Source organism: Lepidochelys kempii, chromosome 1, assembly GCF_965140285.1.
Source record: "Lepidochelys kempii isolate rLepKem1 chromosome 1, rLepKem1.hap1, whole genome shotgun sequence".
Classification (NCBI taxonomy): Eukaryota; Metazoa; Chordata; order Testudines; family Cheloniidae; genus Lepidochelys; species Lepidochelys kempii.
In genome coordinates, this window is record NC_136380.1 from 303,657,443 (window position 1) to 303,671,829 (window position 14,387).

Sequence of the window (14,387 nt, forward strand, 5' to 3'; positions counted from 1 at the left end):
GGAGCGCCTGGGGAGAATTTTAAAAACTAAAGCGTGCCTCGAATTAAAGCTCCTGGTTAGATGGGTTGGCCTAAAATGCAGGTTAAGCATCAAAGCTTTCTGTGCACATGATAAAGGATGAGCTGCTATTTCTCCTGCAGAAAAAAAATGCAGAATAAGTAATAAAATTTGATTAAATTAAATTCATTTTGTTACACTTCTATGTTCAAGCTTGATAAAGATCCACGGATTCCTTGGTTATGTTTATATCATCAAAATATATTGATTTCTTTCCTTATCTGAAAATCAAATGTATAATTCTGGAAGCTTGCCACCATACCACTGTAGGCTGAGATCTCATCATATTTCCCAAGCTTAACAGGCTCAGGTCTTGGTTAGTTATTGATTGGAAGACCTCCAAAAATATCTAATGGATAGAGGCAATGATATTAGTGATTCAGAAGGTGGAACTCTTCCCCATGAGTGAAATAATGTTCTTAAATAGAGGTTGGGGACAATATACTGCTGGAGATACCATCCTCTGGGTGACTGAGCTCAGCTGCCCTGGAGGTCCCTTCCTGTTCATATCTTATGTTCCTAAAATATGCTTCAGATAGTAACCTGCAGCAATCAGGAAGGGATTCCCTCCTCCCCAATCTACCCTGGGGTTGTTGTGGCTTCCCTCCTCCTTCCCTGCCCTCTGAAGCGTCAGAAATGGCCACAGCTAGAGATGGGATGATGGAACCCTGGGCACGGTAGGCTGGTGCTCCGAGGTGATACGGATAATTCTCTCTCTTTCAGGTGCTTGGCTGGCTGATTCTTAGCCACTTGCACAGGGTCTAACTGATCGCTATATGTTAGGTTGAGAAAGAATGTTTCCCCCAGGTCAGATTGACAGTGACCTTGTTTTGCCCTCCTCTACAGCATGGAGTGTGGGTCGCTTGCAAGGATCATCTGGGTATATTTTAGCTAATTCCATGCCATTGAAGGACCTCAGACACTGGAGCACTTTGATGCCTCCTATTCTCTGCCTGTGGCACACAATAGTTTAGTCTCCTGAGGGATGTAGTCTTTGGTTGCTGGGTGTAGTGGGTGGGTGGCTATGCGGTGTTGGTGACATGTGATATACAGAAGCTCAGACTGGGTGATCTGGTGGTCTTTTCTGGCCTTAAACACTGCAACAGTGAACCTATAAAACTGTTAATTCAGGGTTCATTTCTGCAAGGTACTGAGCATTCTAGCCCTGAAAAAATGAAAATTGATGAAAATGGGACTACTTATGTGCTTAAAGTTAAACATGTGCTCAAGTGCTTTGCTGGAGTGGGGCCAAAGAGCTCAGTACCTTGTAGGATGGAGCTCATAATCCTGTGTCATTTTACGTTAGACTAGAGTTCCTAGCCTTGGTGTTCTGGCCAATTTCCAATTTGGGTGATATTCTGCTTACTTAAATTCGTCCGATAGTTCATTTGGATTTTTATTGTTATTGTTTGTTTCTGGTAGCACCCGCAATGTGATAGACACTGCACAACTACAAAAAAAATAAAAAGGCACAACAACCCCAGCCCAATGCTTTGCACGGCAAAAAAAGACCAAACGAATAGACAGAGATGGAGGGTAGGAGAAAGGGGAGCGAGAAACAAGTAAGGCAGGCAATAAGTGATATACAGATGGTCTGTATTTCCAAAAGAGATGAGTGATATTGGATGCCTTCACTTGCTGGGTGCTCAACTTGAGACACCTCATTTTCAGAAAATGCTCTTCACCCACCCTCTAAAAATCAAACCCTTTTAAGGTACCTCTAGGTGGGACACCAAAATCAATAGTCATTTGGAAAATTTAGTCCATCTATATGTATAGACAATCACCAATTACTGTACAACTACGCTGTTACGGAATTTGAGCGAAGCACTTTGGATACTCACTATATGGATGACTTGCGGATATACCATAGGCTGATTCATTCTTGAGAGTAGATATCCTCTGCGTAACTGGGTCTGGTGGCCCTGGGGAGGGTACTGTGGTCTGGAGAAAAGATTATAGCAATGGGATTTAGGTGGCATCCTAACCCTGGTTCTGTCACTAACTCACTCTGAGACCTTGGGAAATCACTTCACTGGTTGGTTTGTTTCACCATCAATAAAATCAGCATAATATTTACCCATCTGCCTACGGGGGTGTGTAGCGGGGTGGTCACCCGGTCCTGCCCTGAAGGGCTTGAAATCAGCCCTGGGAGAGGGCACCAGCCTTCAGAGGGCGCTCCGGAGGCTGAAAACAGCAGGAGGCGCTGCAGGGGTGAGTCCCGACCCCACTACAGGGTGTTATGAGAATTAATTAGTTAATGACTGTACAATGTTTTGAACATGTATATTTTTATATAAGTGCCAGTTCCCTGCAGATAGGGAGGTTATTTGCTGACTTCGTATGCAGGCTGTGGGGCTTGTGAAGACTCAAAGTCCACAATGGGAAAATTTGGTGTTATTTACAGTCTGTAAAAGAGGATTTTTCTCATTTATTTTATGTACTACCTATCAAAATGTGCTTTTAGTGTCTTTTGTGCAATGGAATTACTGGTTTATAATTGTAACTGGGGCTGTCAAGCAATTAAAAAAATTAATCGTGATGAAAAAAATTAATTGCACGATTAATCGTGATGTTAAACAATGATAGACTACCGTTTATTTAAATATTTTTGGATGTTTTCTACTTTTTCAAATATATTGATTTCAATTACAACACAGAATACAAAGTGTACTGTGCTCACTTTATATTTATTTTTTATTATAAATATTTGCACTGTAAAAAACAAAAAAATAGTATTTTTCAGTTCACCTCATACAAGTTCTGAAGTGCAATCTCTTTATCATTTAATTTGAACTTATTATGTACAAAAAAAGCTGCGTTCAAAAATAAAACAATGTAAAATTTTAGAGCCTACAAGTCCAATCAGTCCTATTTCTTTTTCAGCCAATTGCGCAAACAAGTTTGTTTATTTTTGCAGAAGATAATGCTGCCTGCTTCTTGTTTACAATGTCAATTGAAAGTGAGAACAGACATTTGCATGGCACTGTTGTAGCTGGCATCGCAAGATATTTACGTGCCAGATGCGCTAAAGATTCATATGTCCCTTGATGCTTCAACCACCATTCCAGAGGACATGCTGATGACGGGTTCTTCTCGATAACAATCCAAAGCAGTGCGGACTGTTTCATGTTCACTTTCATCATCTGAGTCAGAAGCCTCCAGCAGAAGGTTGATTTTCTTTTTTGGTGTTTGGGTTCTGTAGTTTCCGCATCAGAGTGTTGCTCTTTTAAGACTTCTGAAAGATGCTCCACACCTCATCCCTCTCAGATTTTGGAAGGCACTTTAGATTCTTAAACCTTGGGTCGAGTGCTGTAGCTATGTTTAGAAATCTCACATGGGTACCTTCTTTGCATTTTGTCAGATTTTCAGTGCAAGTGTTCTTAAAACAAACATGTGCTGGGTCATCATCCGAGACTGCTATGACATGAAATGTACTGCAGAATGCAGGTAAACCAGAACAGGAGACATAAAATTCTCCCCCAAGAAGTTCAGTCACAAATTTAATTAGTGGATAATTTTTTTAACGAGTTTCACCAGCATGGAAGCATGTCCTCTGGAACGATGGCTGAAGCATGAAGATGCATATGAATCTTTAGCGCATCTGGCATGTAAATATCTTGTGATGCGAGCTACAACTGTGCCATGCGAACTCCTGTTCTCACTTTCGGGTGACATTGTAATTAAGAGGTGGGCAGCATTATCTCCCATAAAGTAGGACTGAGTGGACTTGTAGGCTCTAAAGTTTTACATTGTTCTGTTTTTGAGTGCAGTTTATGTAACAAAAAACCCTACATTTGTAAGTTGCACTTTCATGATAAAGAGATTGCACTATGGTACTTGTATGAGGTGAATTGAAAAATACTATTTATTTTGTTTATCACTTTTACAGTGAAAATATTTGAAATAAAAATAAAATAAAGTGAACACTGTACACGTTGCATTCTCTGTTGTAATTGAAATCAATATATTTGAAAATGTAGAAAAACATCCAAAAATATTTAATAAATTTCAGTTGTTATTCTATTATTTAACAGTGCAATTAATCATGATTAATTTTTTTGAGTTGATCGCATGAGTTAACTGTGATTAATCGACAGCCCTAATTGTAACTCCTGCTATTTTTTTGGATGGTAAAATTAAAAGCACCTGGCATTTTGCAGAACTTTTTGAACCTTTAATTTTCGTCTGTCGCTTCCTTTTCTGGACCTACCACAACCACTGTGGAATTCTTCTTGTCTTGTAGCATTACTGTGTGCTGTTAAAAAATCTGTTTTGTTCCATACACACTCACAGTCCCTCCACCCAGAATAGGTGCAAGCCTGCCTCTAGCTTATTACTGTTTTCGTGATACCCTTTTCCATACATCTTGTGCAGTTTCAATCCAGGTTTCTCCTCACCCCAACTTTTCTTCTGTTGCGCCTCTGCCCGCCCAGTAATCAGTGTATTCCCTGGTATAAACTATATGGAACTATGGGATTCTTTAAAATGAAAGGCACTATAGAGTACACACTTCTTATAATTAATTCAGTGATGTTGCACGGTTTCATAAAATATTTTTAGTTTTATTATTTTTCTCTTTTCAAATTAGAAACATTTAATTCCTTGATATGGAGAAAAAAATCTAAAAAGAAATAATTTCTGCTCTGGACAGCACTATCATATTAAAGTGCTGTAGCATAAATAAAATGGCTTCACATGAGCGCTAGACTTGAAGGGCTCTAAAAATGATTAAATGCATTAACAAAATGGAATGCTCAGCAGCTGACCAAGACTGCAAAGCATTTCAAATATCAGTGAGGAGGGTTGTATGTGTTTATTTTGTTAAACTTGGAGCATAAAATAACATGGTCTTGTGCATTTTACAGATTGCATTTTTTTTTTTTTTGGTTTCCTTACAAGTGGAGCATCAGTGCACGTAAACAAAACAGTTCCACTCAGAAAAGCACATAGCTCAGAGCATTCTGTCCCATTTTCAGTGACCTGGAAAGCACAAAGAGCACTGTGCTGCAAAAAATGGCTTTATTAAGATATTTGTTGACAAATAGTACCTTCATTATCAACATAAATTTAAAACCTATCAGTTTCCTTGGAGAAAGCTATTACCAGGAAAATGGGAGCATGGAGCTGTATCGTACCATCGTTTCATTTGGGAAATGTTGAGAAGCAGCAATGATAATGAATTTGAAAAGCAGCATCTCTGTCAGTGGCAGGGTAAAACAATAATAAATTAAAGACTGAAAAATAATATTCTCCAAACAAACTGCTTGGACAGTGACTCACAGAATGAAACTCTTATCACAAGAAGATGCCCCAGCAAATGCATTATTTTATTACATTATTTTCCTGTGCAGTATTACACAACATAATGAGAGATAAGGTGGGTGAGGTAATATCTTTTTTTGGACCAACATCTGTTGCTGAAAGACATGCTTTTGAGCTGCACAGAGCTCTTCAGGTCTGAACACAGCTACAACAACAGTGAAAACACCATGATAATGAGGCATTATTCTAGCTACGGAAAGTCAATTGAAATAAATTATCACATAGCATCAGAGACCACAGGTCTCAAACCTTGATTCACAGGGCTCTTACAAGCCAGTAAGTTCAAACCTGCCACCAGTCATCAGAACTAGATGCTGAATTCTGACAGGACTCCAGTCCCGGGATCGGAGAGGCGGAACTCTGGGTGGTCCTGATTGGTTCTCTGCTTGTATTTAAACTGAGCACAAGAACAGGTTGTTGTCCATGCAGCTGAGTTTTCCAGACTTAGGACTGCTTCCCTTGTACTACCTACTCCTACTGCCTGATTCTGATCTCCTGGTAACCTGACCTTTCCTGCCTCCTGATACCTGACTCAGTCTGCCCTCTGGCATATATCTGATTCTGATCTTCTGGTATCTGACCCAGACTGGCTCCTGAATGCCATGCCGACCATTAGGTCAGACCACCCACATCCTGGTCGTGACACATAACCATTAAAATGGAGCAAGGGGTACTACACTTCTCTTTGCTGCTGTATACATGCTCTTTTCTTTGAAGTCTGATTAATATGGCCAGCCTGCTGTATACCTCACCACTTCCTCTTCACTCCAGTACAAGTCCATCTAACCCTCCTGCTGAATGACTGCTCACTGGCCTTCAGAGCAAGATATAGGCAAAGGAGCAGATGGGTCTAGCAGGCAGTACGGGTTTGAAGGAAATGGAAGCTTTGCCAGTGAGAATCTAGGGAAGGAAATAGAACTCACATGTGGCAGAAAGACCATTCAGTAGTAGGACATGGAGAGAATGGAATCTTTGACAGCACAAATAAATGCTGGGCAGGCAAAAGAAAGTGGGGCTGTCATTTGGGGAATAGGACCAGAGCACAAGTGGGGTTACAGTCACGTCTGTGAGAATTAAGGGGAGGACAGTCAGGTAGGAGAGGTAAGGCAGTGCAGTCTAAAAAAAGGGCTTATCATTTCTCTTGCAATGATTATCTCTGCATCTTATAATACCATCCATTTTTAACCAGAATTCTCCATTGTGATCAGTGGTGTTCTATTTAAACACTGACCACTCAATCTGACTTCAGAAGAGCATTTTAGACATTAGGCAAAAAAACAAATGTGGCAGAAGAGGTACATTTCCAGAAGGGTGGGATCACTTCTGAGGCTGCAATTTAAGCTTGCAAAATTTACACCTGCAGTTCAATTCTGAGTAGCTGCCCTTTGGTTACCAGATTGCTAGAAGGTAAAAATCAATGTTTTAGAATTACAGGTACTCAGATTGAGCACTCAGTTCAAAATATGAACTAAATTATGCCTGCATACAAGGTGGGTAGGCCTTGGTCTGGCTGGAAATATCCATCTAAATGACTAAAAGCTCAGTTATAATTTGTTCAGAGTACTCATTCTGAAGACCAATATAAATCAATATCCAGTCCTCAGATTTCGATGACCTTTATGTAGCAGTATTCAGAAAAAAATATTCAGGATGGCACTAGTATCCTGCAGCTCAGTACTTTGCTCTTATCACATGATAATTGCAGAAGATTCTTATTATAATTGTTTGTATTAAAATATGTAAGGCAGAAAAATAAGACTACACATCAGAATAAATTAGCATAATACAATCTCATGAAGTTTAGGAGAAGGATGGTCTTTTTTATTTCATAAACCTTACATTAACAATGTTTTGAAATTAATATGAGATAGAGTAGAATAATGAATTTCTACTTTATAATACCTCCTATAAAGTCCATGAGTTCATACTTGATTTAGATTTAAAATTAAACAAAATAATCATCTATCATTCTTACATTTTACCTGTAGAATGATTGAGACATGTTTTTAAAGTAGTATTTAGAAGAAAGTTGGCTGTAAACCCTTACACAATGAACATTTTATTATATTAAACATGCATAACTAACCAAAACATAAATGGCTCAGTAGTGCTTCCTACCATGAGCAAGTGTTTCTCATAAACAGATAATCCTACTGAAGAGTAAGCCATAGTCCACAGAGAAATATTAACATAACTTTTATTTATGTGATATAGTTTTAAAAGTAAACCTGATATATGATGGACATATGGTGCTGGAACAAGGGCATTGAAATATTGGAAGGCTAGCTAAAGCAATGCTATAAAGTTATATAAATAGGAATGCTGTAACACTAACATAATAAAATTAAGGACTCCTGTATTTTAACATTTATTAAAGTGTTATGAGCTGGATTAAAGGGGTTGAGTTGAAACTGATGTGTGAATGTGCTCTTCATGTAAGGTGGTTTTAGAGACAGTTAAAGGGACACATCTAGAACAATGTATATTGGAGTTTGCATGGAAACTAGCACCATGTGGGTAGAAGGTACTGTTCTGACCAGGTGTGTGTGTGTTAAGAAACTGAGACTCTGAGGCAGAGCAAGAAAGCCACGCAGCAGCCTATAAGCACGGTGTCACATTGGAAGAAGCCCAGAGAAAGTTTGTGGAGTGGAGGCTCTGGCTAAAAGAAACTGGAGCTGTAAGCTGAGATACAGCTCTTTTTTGGTTTTGGTTCCCCCCGTCCTTGGAGAAGCAGGAAATTGCACATTCTTTGTTAATAAACAAGAAAGCATCACAGAAAATACCAGACTAGTTGAGATTTTCAAAACAGTCTAGAGGACATATATTGTGACAGGGTCAGGCCAGATGGCTACAAAAGAGTGATAGAAGGCAGATATATTAGCCCCAGGTTAAGTAGGTCCCTTTTCCCTGGGTAAGGTAACTGGGAAGGTTCCAGAACAATCAGGAACTTTCTGGAAACAATTAAGGTGGACAGGCTGATTAGAACACCTGCAGCCAATCAAGAAGCTGCCAGAATCAATTAAGACAGGCAGGCTAATCAGGGCACCTCTTGTTGAGGTTCTGGCTGCACTTTTCCCCACACTTGTTCCTTTTCGCACACCCTATCCGTGGCCCCACGAAGTCGCGAGACCTCCTCGTCAACCTCCTCCTGGCTCTGGCCAAAGTCTCCATCTACAATACCAGGAGGAGGATGTTGTACGAGGGGGTGCTCTGCGACTGCGGGGCCTATTTCCGTTCCTCCCTAGTTTCATGCATCCGGGCAAGTTCCACTGGCCAGCGTCCGCTGGGTCCCTCGACAGCTTTGAGGAGCAGTGGGCACTGTCCGGGGTTCTCTGCTCGGTGTCCTCATCCGGCATCCTTATTTTGAAACTTTGACCCTCACTCCTGTCCCTGTTTTTCATTAGTTGTCCCCCATAATCAGTTGGTCCCTGGGTCCAGTGGTCCCTCCCGCTAGGCTAGGGGAGGGGCCTTTAGCAGTGGGTGGGCTTGCTGTTGGTTGTGGCTGTTGGTGTTTACTGTGGCTGCACTGAATCTTTTTTTTTTAATTAAAGCTTTATTCTACATTTTTTTACAAAGATTAGCCACTAAGTCATTTTGAAATTACACAAAGCCTCTGTTACACTGTCAGCATGGCTATTTAGTCACTGGGACATTTTTCAAAATGCATTCTTTAACTATGTCTGAAAAAGAGTCCATCCCCAAAACAAAGCAAAAGAAGCAGCACATGTTACCATTAATCAAACTGTTAAAACAAGGCGGAACAATAACATTTACATTAATCATATACAGTATTATTATTTTGACTCCATTGAAATCCATAACAAGATGCAAGGCTCATAATCTCCCAGATGGTGAACAATTCTATCTCCCCCAAACAAGGTGATTGCAGTGTTTCTACTGGGGATGGGCAGAAGAGGTCTTTAGAGCATAAGTGGGCTCTTGATCAGAGGCATGGTCTCCGAGTACCAACAGCACGGGAGAGAACTGTGGAGTCTTTCCAGGGTAGGAACATGAAGTCTGCTTTGATGACTCAGCAGTCTGTAGCCTACTTCAGTACTGTGTGACTTTCATGTGATTTATGCACTTCATAAATGTCCCATCTGTGAAACCAGACAAAATAAATGGAACTGGCAGGCAGTGTACTTGTGTAGCTGCTGGTTGAAGAAGTAGACAGCATGTGATTGGCTTTATAGCGAGAGGCTATCTGCAAGCCCTAACACCTAGGGGAGAGCCTCTGCTCTGCTAGCAGGGAGTGGAGTAGAGAGCCAGCACAGTCATGGACACTCCTGAAGAGCTTGTATCTCTCTCTCTCAGCAGGTTCTTTCCTCCTCCTTCCTTTTCACATGACCTGTGTCTCAATTTGTTCATAAGATCCAGACCTCTAGGAGGCAAATTTTCCATCTTGAAAGGGGGCTGAGGAGGAGACCCTTTCTCAGTCCTGAGTAAAGCAGAAAATGGCCTGGCAGATTTCTTCTTGCACGGGTTAATGGCTTAAATGATTGGGATCTCGGGGCTTGTTTGCTGAAATAAAAGCCCACAGATATAGGCCAAAATGTCAAATGGTTTATTTAAATCCATGCTTACACATCATGCATGGAGTGGGGGCGATGAATCTTCCCTAGCCTGTGTGAAAGAGGGGTTCATATATTCTAGGGCACATCTCTTCCTCTGAACCCCACATAGGTCTCATTGCATGTCAGGAAAGTCACAGAGGGCCAAGCAGGCTGAGGAAAGAGTGGGAATCTCTTCTTCCGTGGTGCTTACAAGAAACAATTAACACTGCCTGAGACTCAGTGGGAGGTCCCAGAAAAGCTATGGCCAGAGGGAGACTCTGGGCAGGCAGCAGGGGTCAGAATACTATCGAGGTATTTATATGGCCCTCATCACGGTAGTATCTGAATACCTCTCAGTCTGCAATGAATTTATCCTCATAGCACCCCTAAAAGGTAGGGAGGTATTATCCCAATTTTACAGGTTAAAAATGAAGGCCTGTGGTAGAATACCTGATTTGCCCACAGTCACACAGGAAGTCTGTAGCAGAACTGGGAATGGGACTCAAAAAACCAATGGTTTTTATCCACTAGAGCAGTGGCGGGCAACCTGCGGCCTGAGAGCCACAGGTTGCCCACCACTGCACTAGACCATGCTTCCTACCTCTGTTCTGGCTTCCTGTTTTCCCTCTAGAATTCATAGAGATCCTGGCCTGGGGGCAGACTTAGGGGCCTACCCCTCTACTCACCATGGAATGATGTTGAGTATCGCCATGAGTGGAAACTTGTGGAGATTCCTCTTTATGAAGATTTTACCATGAGATGGAAGGGACAATCCAGCCCCTAATTAAGTGGCCTGAATTTCAGAGGTACTGAGCTCCTGTAGTTCCCATTGCAACTCATTACTTCGAAGATGATGGTTTCCATAGACCGCTCAGATTTTTTATTTCGATGGTAGTATGTGATTTTGTATTTTCTTTGCAGACCCATAAAAAACTCAATTTATAAGTAATTTCAGGGTGGCTGGCCAGCAGAGTACAATTTTTCTGTTATTCAAATAGTAACCAGTTCTTGACTTCCCTGAAATTATTTACAGCTAGATTACTGACATAACACAGTGGGCTCATGAAAATTAGAGAATATCCTCCATAGCAACTCCTTTTCCTTCTAATACTTGTTAGAGTAGGTGATAAACAGCCTTGCCTCAATATTATTCAAGGACTGAGACAATACAACAGTTTTGGCAATGTCGGCATTTTAATGAAAACAGCTCTGACAGGTAGATGGTGCACCAAAGAGCTGGAAAAAGGTTATCAAGTAGCTTGGGTTTATGAAGAGTGGCATTTTAAGCATAGCTTGGATGCATTTTTCACAAAGTATATTAAGATGCATCTCAGGTAGTCTAAGGGTACTACCTACCCTGCCTTGTGTGCAGATGAAGAATCTCACAGGTACCATATTCAGATTTATAATAAAATGAAGGTTTCTGTGCAAAGTCATTACAGAGCTGTCAAGCCAGCTATTAGATTTCTGTTCACTGCATACATTTATTTTGTAGAAAAGTGAACCTAGCAAATACCCCAAATACCATTAGCCTAAAAAGCTATTTGATTAGTCCACTAAACAAATAAAGAACAATCATTCCCTTTGTAAATATGGAAACAGAAGTTGTACAGAGGGCTGCGTTCTAAATAAATGTGGCCACTTTCTATGGTACCTATAATATCCAAAAATATACTTGATCTGCAGGAAGCAATGGACATATGCGAAAAGGCCCCATATCTCCACCTTGGCTATCAAGCCACTGGCTATCTATCTTAAGGTTTTTTGCTGCCCATCACTGTAGTATCTGAGCGCCCTCTTCATAAAATCAATAATGAAAGTGAAATCCCTGGTGTGTTTCATGGAGTTTGTTATTTCTACCTTTTGGGGGTCAGAACTCTGCTTGTGGTAGGTGTGTTCTCTGGGGGGTAAGAGGGAGTTGGTAGGCGGTTGACCTGGTCTGAACCCTGATTTTAAGGCATCCAGGATGTTGGCTGAGCTCACATGGTGTTGGAGGTTCCTATTTTCTCAGTTATTTTGCCCAGGAATGGTAGGTTGGAGATGGGATGGTAGTTGGAGAACTCTTCAGAGTTGAGTGTTGGCTTCTTGAGGATTGGGAAAACTATCGCATTTTTCAAGGAGTTTGGTAGGTGTGCTTCTCTGAAAATGGCATTGATTATTTCCTTCAGAACTCAGCATAATTATTTCACTGTCTTTAAACAGTCAGGAGGAGCATAAATCCATTTTACAGTCTCTAATATTTTTCAGGGCTTCTTGAACTTAGGCCTGTGGGATGGGGCCCAAACTCAGTCAGGGTGGTGGGATGGATAATACAATCTGATCAGGGTGGAATTTTATTTCCCAGTTACATCCATATGTATTCAGTTGATCTTATCATTGAAGCATCACTGACAGCTCCTCACAGCGGTTAATGTTTGGGTCTGGTGTCTGGGCCATGTAGTCTGGGTTGATTAGTCAGTCATGATTCTGTTGTGTTGATTGCAGAGGAGGAGATGGCTCATTTTACTTCCTTTACTGCAGTGGCATAGTCCTGTAAGTGTTATTTTACTGCTGGCAGGGGCATTCGGAGAGGTTTTTGCACCACTGGCATGCTAACTTTCTGCCTGTATGCTTCATGTGCAGTAGTTCAGCTATGAATCACAGTGATCTCCTTGGTTGGTGTGGTGGGAGTGGACAGCCTGGGCCAAGGCATCAATGGTAGTGGACATCAGGGGATTGTACTATTGGATCAACTCATGGGTGACTGGGCCAGTTATTTGGGTGGCTTGTTCGAGGAAAACTTAGGGAGTTCAGGTGCCTTTGGGGGCAGACCAGCTTTGGCTGCTCACCACCCCCAGTGGGAAGGAAGATTCTGATCTGTCAAGATGAGGTAGTTGTTCACTGTCCATGAAGGTCCAACACACTATGCTGGTAGAACTTCCCCAGTATGTAGCCACTGTAGCTCCCCCTGCCTCCCACCCCCACATTTCCAAGAGAGGGAAGTATGCCCAAGAATAGAGGGGCTCTGTGTTGAAGGTAATAGAGACTAGAGCTGTATTGCCATTTCCTCGTATTCTGCATAGCACTCACTCTATCCCAGCCTGTGCCTTCTCACAACATGGATCCTGGCATCGCAGAGAAAGCTAACCAGGGGGTTCCAGGAAGTGGGATGGTGCAAAGAAGAGCATGAGCCACTATGGGGATGAGGAGCCATAGAGCTCAGAACTGATACTCCGGCCTCCTCTTCCTTGACTTGTCAATCCACGTTTCACACTGTTAACTATGCTCTCCTTCTTTGAAATCTTGTCTTCCTTTGGCTTCCATGACTCTGTCCATTCCTGGTTCTCCTCCTATCTCTCTGAGCACTCCTTCAGTGTGTCCGTCATAGGATTCTCTTCATCTGCCCTCCATCTTTCTATGGAGATTTCACAAGACTCTGTGCTTGGTCCTTTTCTCTCTCTACACCTTATCTCTGGCTAATCTCATCCACAAACAAAAATTTAACTACCATCTCTATGCAGATGGCTCACGGATCTACCTTTCTGTTCCAAACTAACATTTCGTGCTGTCTCTCTGATATCTCAAGTACTGCTAGCTCCTCACTTCCAATAGTTCTGGTGAGCTGCCTACTGGCAGCCAGGGTATGAGGACTGCCTGGGAACCCATGGGCACAGATTCAAGACCTGCAGACTCTTACACTTGTGTCTCAATTACTGCAACATACTTTTCTCTGACCTTGATACATACAATCTTTCCCCAGTTATATCCAGCCAGAATGCTGCTGCAGACAATATTCTTAACCAATCACTTTGGCCCTGTCACCCCCTCTCTTTGCATCCTCCACTCCCCCTTCCCTTTCATATCTAACACAAGCTGCTTGTCTTCACTTTCAAGGCCCTTTCCTGCCTAGCTCCACCCTAACTATAATCTCTCATTTACTATCAAAATAGTGATTCCCATCACTTATTGGCCCATGATGCCAGTCTTCATCTCCCATTTGTTAAATTTTCAAAACAGCATCTTTGTGCTTTTTCCCATGCTGCCCCTCATGGTTGGACAGAGCTCTCTGTAAACATCCACAAAGCTACCTTATTATCATCCTTCTAATACTTCCTTAGAACGTTCCTTTGTCGGGATGACTACAATAAACGTAACTGTCTTCTGGTATGCTGACCACACTGCTTGTCAAGCTGAGAGTACAACTACCATGCTGTCCAATACTGCCACATTGTTTCCTTGTGATCCCTCAACTGTTTATATCCATCTGTTATAGCCATCTGTTAGATTATTAGCTCTTTGAGGCAGGAACTATCTTTTATTTTTTCTGTGTTTGTACAGCATCTAGCACAATGGGTTGCTGGTCCATGGTTGTGGCTTTTAGGTGCTATAGTAATAAAAATAATAATAATGATGCCAAGATAGACAGAGTGTAAGATGGCCTGGTATCACCCTCTCCTTACCACCCCTATCCCT